This window comes from Microcaecilia unicolor, chromosome 1 (assembly GCF_901765095.1).
Source record: "Microcaecilia unicolor chromosome 1, aMicUni1.1, whole genome shotgun sequence".
NCBI lineage: Eukaryota > Metazoa > Chordata > Amphibia > Gymnophiona > Siphonopidae > Microcaecilia > Microcaecilia unicolor.
The window spans coordinates 488,323,797-488,336,342 of NC_044031.1; the positions used below are offsets into that span (position 1 = coordinate 488,323,797).

The 12,546-nt window shown below is 41.5% G+C and overlaps 1 protein-coding gene across 1 annotated transcript in view; it reads left to right on the forward strand.

Annotated features, from left to right (window-relative positions):
* The first annotated feature begins 2,177 nt into the window (after nucleotides 1-2,177).
* The window catches only part of SNTG1 (syntrophin gamma 1), a 734,999-nt gene continuing 724,630 nt past the window's right edge, over nucleotides 2,178-12,546 (forward strand). The window contains exon 1 of the mRNA XM_030214286.1: nucleotides 2,178-2,279. The gene's annotated coding sequence lies outside the window, so the exon portion shown is untranslated. The remainder of the gene's footprint in view (nucleotides 2,280-12,546) is intronic.

Sequence of the window (12,546 nt, forward strand, 5' to 3'; positions counted from 1 at the left end):
AAATCTCAACCAGCATCCAGACCAATGTATCAGCCTGCCTATCTGATATCGCTGCCTGGATGTCTCAATGTCATCTGAAACTTAACATGGCCAAAACTGAGCTCCTCATCTTTCCCCCTAAACCCACCTCTCCTTTTCCCCCTTTCTCTATTTCGGTGGATGGCACTCTCATTCTCCCTGTCTCATCAGCTCGTAACCTTGGGGTCATCTTCGACTCCTCTCTCTCCTTCTCTGCTCACATTCAGCAGATTGCCAAAACCTGTCGTTTCTTTCTCTATAACATCAACAAAATCCATCCCTTCCTCTCTGAACACTCTGTTAGAACACTTACCCACACTCTTATCACCTCTCATCTAGATTATTGCAACCTGCTTCTCACCGGCCTCCAACATAGCCATCTCTCTCCTCTTAAACCAGTCCAAAACTCTGCTGTACGATTCATTTTCCATCAGAGTCGCTATGCTCACATTAGCCCTCTCCTCAAGTCACTTCACTGGCTCCCTATCCGTTTCTGCATTCAATTCAATCTTCTCTTACTGACCTATAAGTGCATTCACTCTGCCGCTCCCCAATACCTCTCCACACTTGTCTCTCCCTGCGCCCCCTCTTGAGTACTCCGTTCTGAGGATAAATCTCTCTTGTCTGTCCCCTTCTCCTCTACTGCTAATTCCAGACTCCATTCCTTTTATCTCGCTGCACCTAACACCTGGAATAGACTTCTCGAGCCTGTACGTCTAGCCCCGTCTTTGGCCGTTTTCAAATCCAGGCTAAAATCCCACCTCTTTAACACTGCTTTTGACTCCTAACCACTACTCACTTGCCCTGTACCCCTTTTATCCCCACCTCTCTTTAATTCCCTTACCTCCTAGTTGTTCTGTGTGTTTTTCCTATTTAGATTGTGAGCTCTTTGAGCAGGGACTGTCTTTTCGTGTATGATGTACAGCGCTGCGTATGCCTTGTAGCACTATAGAAGTGATAAGTAGTAGTAGTAGTAGAGGAGCTCCTTTTGCAAATATAATCTCTATACTGTACACCTTGCAGTACAATATTTGAAGTGAATTATTTAAACATGAAATATTGGATTGATCCGATAGTGTACAGCACTAGAATATTCTTCACTAAATGTCTGCATGAAGTTTTAAGCAGTTTTTAAAACTCCTGATGACTGACAAGACAAAGTCATATTTGAATAATCTATTTTCTCTAGCGGGATTTGCTGCGTGTGAATTGCACTCCATTTCAGCTTTAATCCCCACTTTACTTTCCCACAGATGTGTTTGAAGTGTGATTGAACTGTGCAAAAACAAAGAAATGTTTTTCTCTATTTCTGCATCGTTGCTAGCTCACTATAAATATATTTGGGCATGCAAAGGAAATGTATTTGCTCATTTGAGAGAAAATGAGAATCATACTATATCGTGTTTTTTTTTTAAAAATTAAATCTCTGGTAAACAACAAACACAAACTTGCTGCGTATTTAGTAATTAAATACAACTGAATCCAAGGCTTAATTTGCAATATTCAGCTGCTGATTGCATCAGTTCTGAATACGTGAGTTAGTTACAGTAAATATTCCTGTTCCCTAATTGGTGATCGAGTTAAAGGTTTCTGGCAAGGCCATAGTTTGATGTATCCAAGATTTTCTACAATCTTGTACCTGTGGGAAGACCCCTTCAAGAACTGTTCTAGATTCTCAGCATCCACGGATCTTACCTTCATCTCTTTCCTTATGTTCTCTAATTTTTCATCTCTGCTGAAATACTTATTTTTCTACACCCACTTCTCCTGAAAGCCTTTTCTTTGTAGTTTCTTAAGATACAACTCACACTCCAGCTCTCTATATAGTCCTGCATCAATTGATTTTCACATTTTGGTGAACTGTTTGGTGGAGATTAAGCTTGCATATTACAGCAAGCTTATCCAAGGTCGGTCCTCGAGGGTTGCAAACAGTTTCGGGATACCCATATTAAATATGAATGAGAGAACTTTGCATGTTTATTACTTCCATGGTATACAAATATCTTGTATGCATATCCGTTAGAGAGATACTGAAAACCTGGCCTGTTTGTAGCCCTGGAAGACTAAACTCAGACAAGACTGCATTACAGCTTTTTGAAGAAGCAAACTGTACTGGATGTTTTCTTCTCTTGTATTTTCAATAGATGCCTCCTGTTTTTGCCACTTGAGAGTGGAAGAGCAACTGTGATTGACAGGAGCTGCTGATTGATGCCACTTCTCCTTTTGCCTGATCCTTGCTGTCTCTGCTTCATGTACAAGTGGTAGGTCACAGCTTGACATAACTTTTCTGATTGTTTTTGTAGTTAAACATCAATACTTATTTGACAATTGACAAGCTTCTGGTTGAAAGGTGAATAGGTAATCCCTGAGTGTCTAAAGAAAGACAATGTTCACTGCTCATAGGGAAAAGGCAGCTATTGGACACCTGTCAAGACATCTGCTTTCTTTAGTACACAATTTAATTTACAAGTAATGCTTTCAGCTTGAAAAAAATGACCACAACTCTATACCTAAGATTACTGTAAAGAAAACATATACAGCTCTGCAGAGCTGCCATTTTTACAAAATGAACTGGTTCAGATCTGTGAGTCAACACCACAACTGTGACTAGAATTGAAAACCTTTTAGTCTAGAGCAGGGGGGAGTTAATCCCAAATCTTGAGTGCTACTACAGGTCTAGTTCTGAAGATAACTGCCTCTGTTGTATCAAATATATTGCATGCATATTAATCTTGGATATTCCACAAATAAGGAACCTGTTTACAGCACTTTTGAGGGCTGGCATTCATTGGCATCTCTAGCTAGAAGACTTTGAAGAGGTAATAGAAGAAGCAAGCCAAGTATACTGTACAGGGGCAAACAGAAGTGACATTTTTGTACATCCTGCCCATCACTTCACTATATAAAAAAAAGATTACGTATATAGTCTTTTAAGTACAGAATCCATAATCAGTTTCAGCCACCCAGTAAATCTGCCATTATAATTATTTGATATTATCATTCAATAAATTGTTCTATATAGAAATCTGGAGTCTATATAGGATGGGGCAGAATCTCAGTAGAAATTCTGCACCTCTCAGTTCTGTGACATGCGATGACATTCTCTATCAATGGAGCGAGGACATTTCCACTTTCAAGTCACTATACAAAAATATATAAATACTAAAACTGTAATATTACTCCAGGAACTGCGAGACTTGATTCCACTAGACATGCTGCCTTTTCCCCCCTTGTATCGAGCCCTTTGAATATTCTTCCTTTTTATCTTACAGACTACTTTTAAGAATTTAAAGAAAGGGTTAAAAACATTTTCTTTTTATTGGCTTTGCCAGAGGATTATTTCTGCAGGACCAAAGGCATATTTCAGTTGCTAGAAACTTTTCCTCTCTTTTTCATCTAACTAGATACAATTCCTGATGCTGATTGTTTCTATAAATTAGGCTATTTTCAGAAAGAGATTACAGAAAGATCACCAATAGTTGGCAGTACTAAATATGAACATGGGGTAGATGCCACACCTTTTACAAATTGAAGGTTTATACAGAATTAGCAAAATTGACAGTAGACAAAGCTATGGGGCCAGAGGAGATCGATGATCCTACGATCCTATGATATTAAGGGAGCTCACAGAGGTTCTGGTGGATCTACCAAAGGATCTCTTCAATAAAACTTTAGTGATGGGAATGATTCCACAGGACTATAGGAGGGCTCATGCAGTTTCTTCATGAAAGTGGTAACAGAGAGGAGGTTAGTAATTATAGACCAAGTAGTAAAACTTCAGTTGTAGAAAAATTAATAGAGAGTCCACTAAAAGCCAGAATAGTAAAGTAGTTAGAATTAAATGAGTTTTAGGATCTGATACAAGACATAGCTTTGCTAGAGGAAGATTAACTCAAAAAATGTAGTCAGTAACTATGGAATATGCTCAAATGGGTGACTCAGATGTTATACAGTCAAATTTCCACACTTTTCTCTCACATTGGAGGCTCATATATAAAACTAGTAATGAAGGCCCGTTTCTGACAGGAATGAAACGGGCGCTAGCAAAGTCCTCCAATGGCCGGCATAGGCCCCGCCCATCCCCCGGACGTGAACAGCACCCCCCCCTTCAAAATCGGCAACCCCCCTCTAATACCCTCCCCTCCTCTTACCGGGGTCCCAGCCGCAGCGGCAGAACTGAAGGGCAAGGTAGATCGCAGATTCTGCTGCCTTCCATTGTGTTTGCTATGAGCTCTGTGCCCTGACTGTCTGGTCCCACCCTCATTTCCTGTTGGGCGGGACCAGAGAGTCAGGGCACAGAACTCATAGCGAAGACAACGGAAGGCAGCAGAATTTGCGAGCTACCTTGCCCCTCAGTTCTTGCGCCGGGACCCCGGTAAGAGGAAGGGAGGGTAGCAGATGGGGGCTAGCGATTTTGGAGGGGGGGCGACCGTGCATGTAGGGGGATGGGCGGGGCCTATGTCGGGGAGGGGAGTGCCGTTGCGCGGGTGGAGGGATGGCTGAGAGACAGAGTGGTTTGTCGTGTTTGGAGGGAGGTGACGTGCAGGGGCATCTACTACTACTACTTAACATTTCTAGAGCACTACTAGGGTTACGCAGCGCTGTACAATTTAACAAAGAGAGACAGTCCCTGCTCAAAGAGCTTACAATCTAATAGACAAGTGAACGGTCGGTCCGATAGGGGCAGTCAAATTGGGGCAGTCTGGATTCACTGAACGGTAAGGGTTAGGTGCCGAACGCAGCATTGAAGAGGTGGGCTTTAAGCAAAGACGGGGGGTGGATTTTGGAGGGGGGGGTGCGACGCGTAGGTACTGTATGGGAATGACAGGTGCATTGGGGAGTGGAAAGAGCTTGTGTTTATTATGACCCGCCCTCAACGTCATAACGTTGTGACGTGAGGGCGGGGCACAGATAGCTGGTTACTAAAAGTGGTTACAGAGCTTCGAACTTACGAACCCTGAAGCCACAAAGTGAGCCTTAGAACGTTGAGGTTGCTTTTTATTTGCAGATGGGGCGTGGCTGGGGGCGGGTCTATGAGTGAGGGTGATAGCCTAGCCTACAAACAGTACAGGAGTTCAGTGCTTCACTGTCAGGGAGTGAGGTTCAGAACGTTTGTGGGGGGATTTGAGCTTCAGAACGTTTGAGGGGGATTTTATTTATATAGATTATACGTAATGATAGCAAGTATAAATCTCCGAAATGGCAACTGTTAATGCTAATAGAGGAAAAGACTTCAGAATCTCGGTTTCAGCTGTTACCATATAATTCAATATTCAACTAGCTGACCGCTCTGCTCTGCGTGTTAAACTTTTCATACACGCTAGCGAGAATCCTCATCAGTCATAAAAACCTCTACTTAAACACTTTCTTTTGTTATATGACTATTATTCAAATAGTACTTAGCTGTAGTGTGTGCAAGGGCAAAATATATTAGTCCAAGCCCAACGGCAAGCTTCCGCTTCGCTCGTGGCTTCTTAAGGAGCTGGACGGCATAACCCTTCTTCGCACCTTCACAAACCCTCAGCTTAAACGGCAAGCTTCCGCTTCGCTCGTGGCTTCTTAAGGAGCTGGACGGCATAACCCTTCTTCGCACCTATAACAGTATAACCAAGAATTACTCAATCAGTTAACATCCAGAAATAGAGTAAGTGGAACAACTCACATTTTCGCCGAATGAGGAAATACCTTCACTCATTCGGCGAAAATGTGAGTTGTTCCACTTACTCTATTTCTGGATGTTAACTGATTGAGTAATTCTTGGTTATACTGTTATAGGTGCGAAGAAGGGTTATGCCGTCCAGCTCCTTAAGAAGCCACGAGCGAAGCGGAAGCTTGCCGTTTAAGCTGAGGGTTTGTGAAGGTGCGAAGAAGGGTTATGCCGTCCAGCTCCTTAAGAAGCCACGAGCGAAGCGGAAGCTTGCCGTTGGGCTTGGACTAATATATTTTGCCCTTGCACACACTACAGCTAAGTACTATTTGAATAATAGTCATATAACAAAAGAAAGTGTTTAAGTAGAGGTTTTTATGACTGATGAGGATTCTCGCTAGCGTGTATGAAAAGTTTAACACGCAGAGCAGAGCGGTCAGCTAGTTGAATATTGAATTATATGGTAACAGCTGAAACCGAGATTCTGAAGTCTTTTCCTCTATTAGCATTAACAGTTGCCATTTCGGAGATTTATACTTGCTATCATTACGTATATTGTATTAACATTAAGTAAGAGCAAGGACCAAAGAGATTATTGTTGTAACATTTATATAGATTAGCAATCTATGTGGAGGAACTGCATTTAACGCTAGCTGAGTGAGAGAAAACACAAGGTAATGGTTAATTGAATGTACTCAGAAATAAAATTTTAATAAATGGTGATTAGTGGAGAACCTTAGGGGTCTGTGAAAAAGAGGATCCCTAAATGCAAAGAAGTGAAGGAAATCCAGAGATAATCTAGAATGCATAGGCGCCCGGTATAAGAGGCTTGGGGAGGCTAAGCCTCCCCAGCCAGAAGTGCAGCAAGGGCGGGGTGGGACGGACCGCCCCGGGTGCAGCTCCCGCTGCCTTGAACATCTCCCTCCCCCCGACTGGTGCGTGGACTCTCTGTACAGTTTCCCGTGTAGGTGGGATGCTGTCCAAAGAAGGCTTCTGGGGCAGGCTGAAAGCAGCGCTTACATCATTGCCGATTCTGCTGCTACCGGAAGGAATCCTCGACATTCAAAGACATGACAGGAGCGGAGGGGGAGAGCGATACCGAACTAGTCCGGGGGGGGGAGCGATGCATCATGTCAGCCAGCTGCCAGACCAAAGGGAAAGGGGGTGGAGAGAGGAGGATGTGAGGTGCCACATCTAAGGGGAAGAGGGAGGAAGGAAAGCAATGGCAGGGAATGGGGAAAGGGGGGTGGAGAAAGGAGTGAGAGTGATGGGAGCAAGAAGGGGAGGGAAGAAAAAGGTGGGATGCATGAGGACGCTGGAGGAGAGAAAGAGAAAGTGGAAAAGTGCAGGGGAGAGCCAGGGACATGCAAAAGAGCAGGAGAGAGTCAGAGAGAGATGGGGAGAGAAAGAGGGGACTTGGAAGAGAGCAGGGGAGAGCCAGAGAGAGATGGGGAGCGAAAGAGGGGACATGGAAGAGAGCAGGGGACAGCCAGAGAGAGATGGGGAGCGAAAGAGTGGACAAGGAAGAGAGCAGGGGAGAGCCAGAGAGAAGATGCTGGATGGAAGAGGAGAGAGAGAGAGAGAGAGATTAGTGGAAAGATGGGGAGAGAAAGAGGGGACATGGGCAGGAGAGAGAGAGAGAAGCTGCTGGGGAGAAACTGGGGGAGACCCTAGCTGTCAGACAGAGAAATGCTGAATGAAAGGAGGGAGAAAGAGGGAAAATGCTGGAAGGAGGGGGCAGAAAGAGGGAAGACACTGGACGTAAGGGTAGGGAGGGAAAGAGGAAAGACACTGGAACGTTGGGGATAGAGAGGACATGCTGAATGGAAAAGGGTTGAGAGAGAGAACTGTTTAGAAGGAAGGGGAGATAGAGGGAGACAATGGATGGAAGGAGAGGGAGACAATAGACGGAAGGATTGGGAGAGGGTAATGGGTAGAAGGATGGAGAGAAAAAGAGGGATGACACTGGATGGAAGGGTAGAAGAGAAAGACATGGATGGATGGAGGGGAGGGAAGAGAGGAGAAATGTTGGACAAGGATGGAGGGAAGGAAAGACAAACGAAGGAGATGCATACGGATGGAGTGGAAGGGAGAGAGGAGAAATGCTGGACATGGATGGAGGGGAGGAAAGACAGAGGAAGTTCATGTACATGGATGGAGGGGAGGGGGACATGCTGGATTTGGATGGAGGGGAAATTGCTGAATTTAAGGGCTGGATTGGAACACTTTGAGGGCAGATGCTGAAACTGGAGAAAGGATAGGGACAGGGCTACAGATGGTAAACAGGACGCATAAGGACACAGGAGGATGGTGGACATGTTGAGAGAAAAAATATCAAATGGAAAGAAGACACTGGGACCAAAGCGAATAGAAAAACAAAATGATCAGACAACAAAGGTAGAAAAAAGTATTTTATTCAGAATTTATTAACTGGAATATGTCAGCTTTTGGAAATGTGCATCTGTGATATTTAGCATGTAAGTTTCAATTTTTCTAGTATTGCTGCATGCTCAGTCTGACTTCTTGAGGTAACTTTCCAGTTTTGCCTTCATATCTGTTGTGTCATGTGTTTTTCATGTGTAATCAAGGTGCAGTATTCTACTAGTGTGTAGTATTTACAGCCCTTTTTGTTTTTTGTTTTTTTTGTTTCACTATGTTGTGTACTGGTGTTTTAGAGCCCGGTGTAATTACAGTGCTGCTTTTCCACGCATAAGGTTGTAGCTCATCCTGTCCTTGGAATTAGTGCTGTTATGGTTTGCTAAAGTTATGAGTGTGTTTTTGCACAAGTTTGTGTATAGTGTTTTGCAGTGGAGAGATTGTGTATTGGCATTACTGAGGTGGCACCAAAACATCAGAAAGGGTTTTAGAGCCTAAATCATGACACACTACCGCTTGAAGGATCTACATATAGTTGTTAATAAAAGGAGCTCATTGTGAACACTATCCACCCTAAAAGGGTGTTTTGTGGCTCTACATGAGAATTGTGATATTATGATCCCTTGTTTCATATTGTTGACAGTCTGCATTTTCCATATGGGTGGTATATTGGTGTATTAGGGTCTGCCTAGTGTTATGGTACAGTAAGGTTCTGAGTGTGTTTTTGCACAAATTTGTGCATGGAGTTTTGCAGTTGAGCGATTGTGGTTAGTATATGCTTTGACATATGATACATATCTAATATCTAAATTTAATAAAAGGTATTGTGACTATTTTATTTTTACTTATTTATTTTCTGTGTTAATTGTGGCTATAAGCTCCGCCCCTAGCTCCATCCCTAACCCACCCCCTTTAGCCTCCCCAAACAGTTGGGCCACCGACCGCCTATGCTAGAATGTATGGCTATGCCCACAGTCAGGAGTAAGGAAGCAAAAAAAGGAGAAAACCAAAGCTCAACCAATGAATCAGGTCTTTATTGCCTCAGAAATAATGTAAGCCAAACGTTGAAAGGCTTGACACGGCCATGTTTCGGCAGACGTGCCTTCATCAGGAGCCTTACCTAACATGAAAATAAATAAATACATATTAATGAATAAATACATATTAATAAATATAGTACATCAATGAAATAAAACAAAAACAAATAAATATAAGAATGCAATAAACATATCTTTGAAGATATGAAACTCAATATAAACAGGTGATACATATAAAGTAAAAATTTAAGATGAAAACATGCAAGTTTAATGTTAAAAATTAAAGATAGAAATAAAAATTAAAATTAAAATATGGTGCGTGAATACAAAACTAGTTTACCATAAAAATTAAGAATATCTATGATGTGCAATGCACAACTAAAAACATACATACCTTACTAACTACATAAACAATTGTGTAAACTGTGAACAGATACAAATATAGTACACATCCATGAATAAATATAGGCATAAATTTGAACCTAATTAAACAAGAGCATCCTAAAGACATTTGTATGGTATACTATGGGGTTCATTTTCAAAGCACTTACACTTACAAAGGTCCCTAGTAACCTATAGAACTTTGTAAGTCTAAGTGCTTTGAAAATACGCCTCCATATGTAAAAAAGAGAAGAAACATTATACAAATGCAAGGAAAAATAAAACATCATAATACACAATGTAAGACCTCAAGTGAAATGTGAAAAAACGAAGCTCTAAACAGTTGACCTAAAAGACAATATCCATTTGTATGTGAATTGCTGACAAAGATAAATAGCCTCACAGCATCACATATTTGAAGGGCTATGTACCAGGAATGAAACTGGATAGACTAGATGTACCTTATGGTCCTTATCTACTATAAATGTTGTATTATATATGAAGTCAATATTCAAAAACACATCCAGATAACAGCACTTACTTTCCAATTAAGAGGTGCTATCCAGGATATTCAGAGACACTGTCTGGATATTGCTTCTTGATATCCTTACAAATATTCTTGGCACTATGCAAGTAGTGCAGGGCCAGAGTCTGGGCTGAGACAAGGTGTCCCGGAACTTTCCTGGACAATGGCAATATTAATTCTGTTAACAGACAAAAGTATGTCCTAAGGTATCCAGATAAGTTATCTAGATAGCGGACTGTAAATTACCATTATCCAAATGATTTTCAGAACTGAACACCTATCTGGATAATCAGTCTGAGTATCTATCTATATCTATATTATTATATTTTTTTAATCACTACAGCCAATATTAGAAACAAAACACCAATCACAACAGCTGAATGTTGACCCATATGTTTTTCTTGTGGTTTGGTTACAAGTAGTCAAATACTAATGTATTTTAGGGGCTCTTTTAGCAAGCCATACTGTACTAGCTACTAATATACGGTATAACACACTGTAATTGCTAATTCAAGAGTAAGAAAACAGCAAGGAAGACAGTCTACTATATCCAACGTGGAAAGCAAAAAGAAAGCAGACTTTGTGAAGAAAAACTGTGAAGTTTGAGGTTTTACACCAGCTGTTTTTTATGCCTTTGATGCAGCCAGATTTTGGCAAAACATAGCCATGTCAGGCAACTGTATTTGAATCCTGGGATCTTTTATGAATTAATAAGGACTGTTTTTCTTCACAAGGTCTGCTTTCTTTTTTGCTTTCCACATAGCTAATGAAAGGACACACTAACTTGCCTTTGAATTAAAAACTCCATTAGCACGTTATAAGTTGGCCATTAATGGCGTTTTGGGCTAGGAGGCATGTTAACATGCTGGAGTTACTGTGTGTTGACAGGCTAAAGTGTTGTTAATGAAGAGTCACTTAACATCTCTAAATAGGAAGTGCTAACTCCCAAATTCTAAAAATGGCACCTAAATTTAAGTGTGCAATTGCACACACAGTTATAGAATAGGGCCAGTTATATGCCATACTTTCGCAAATCGTTGAAGACACATCTCTTCAACAAAGCCTAAAAAAGACATCCTTAATGAAACAAATCATTCCTTAAACCACTCAGGTTCATCAAAAACACCTCTCACATGACCTTACTCAACACCTTCCCATCCAAATCCTCATCTACCTTCAGCCTACTATCGATGCCGTTGTATCGCTCCATGGTGCGACCGCACCTTGAGTATTGTGTTCAATTCTGGTCGCCGCATCTCAAGAAAGATATAGTAGAATTGGAAAAGGTGCAGCGAAGGGCGACTAAAATGATAGCGGGGATGGGACGACTTCCCTATGAAGAAAGACTAAGGAGGCTAGGGCTATACAGCTTGGAGAAGAGACGGCTGAGGGGAGACATGATAGAGGTATATAAAATAATGAGTGGAGTGGAACAGGTGGATGTGAAGCTTCTGTTCACGCTTTCCAAAAATACTAGGACTAGAGGGCATGCGATGAAACTACAGTGTAGTAAATTTAAAACAAATCGGAGAAACTTTTTCTTCACCCAACGTGTAATTAAACTCTGGAATTCGTTGCCGGAGAAAGTGGTGAAGGCGGTTAGCTTAGCAGAGTTTAAAAAGGGGTTGGACGGTTTCCTAAAGGACAAGTCCATAAACCGCTACTAAACGGACTTGGAAAAATCCAAAATTCCAGGAATAACATGTATAGAATGTTTGTACATTTGGGAAGCTTGCCAGGTGCCCTTGGCCTGGATTGGCCACTGTCGTGGACAGGATGCTGGGCTCGATGGACCCTTGGTCTTTTCCCAGTATGGCATTACTTATGTACTTATGATTGTATTTAAGATCATGTAATGCCTATATTATAATAACACTCTGTAAGCCACATTGAGCCTGCAAAAAAGTGAGAAAATGTGGGGTACAAATGCAATAAATAAATAAATAAATAAATAACATAATTATCTAACTGGCACTTATTTGGAGATAAGTACTAATAATTGGCATTAACAAGCAGTAATTGGCACTAATTATCAGTTGCCTGCATAACTGACTTACGCCTCTATTCTGTATACTGAGGAGCTAGGTTTATAAGGCTATATTCTAGAAATGCACCAAAATAATTGTGAGCAAAAAAACCCCTGATGAGCGCTGTTCTATAAGCCATGTCTAAAGTTAGGTGCAGTTTATAGAATAACTTTTAAGTCCCAGGGGGCTGCGCTTAAATTAAGGCATGTCCATTTGCACTAACAAAAATATGGTGCAAATACCTATGCCTAAATTTAGACGTGGAGCTTCCTTATTCTTTAATTGCACATGAAACCAAAAACCACGCCCATGATCTGCACCAAACTGCCCATGACCCACCCCTTTCTACACCCCCTTTTTCAGGATGCATGTAAAATTTAGGCATGGGTCGCATGTCTAAATCTACATGCGTACATCTTAATTGATTCCAGTTATCACCAATAATAGCTTGTTAAAAGCAAATTATTGGTGCTAGGGGCCTTATTCTATAAAGATTATGCTCCTAAATTTACGCTCCTAAAATGTATGCTCCTA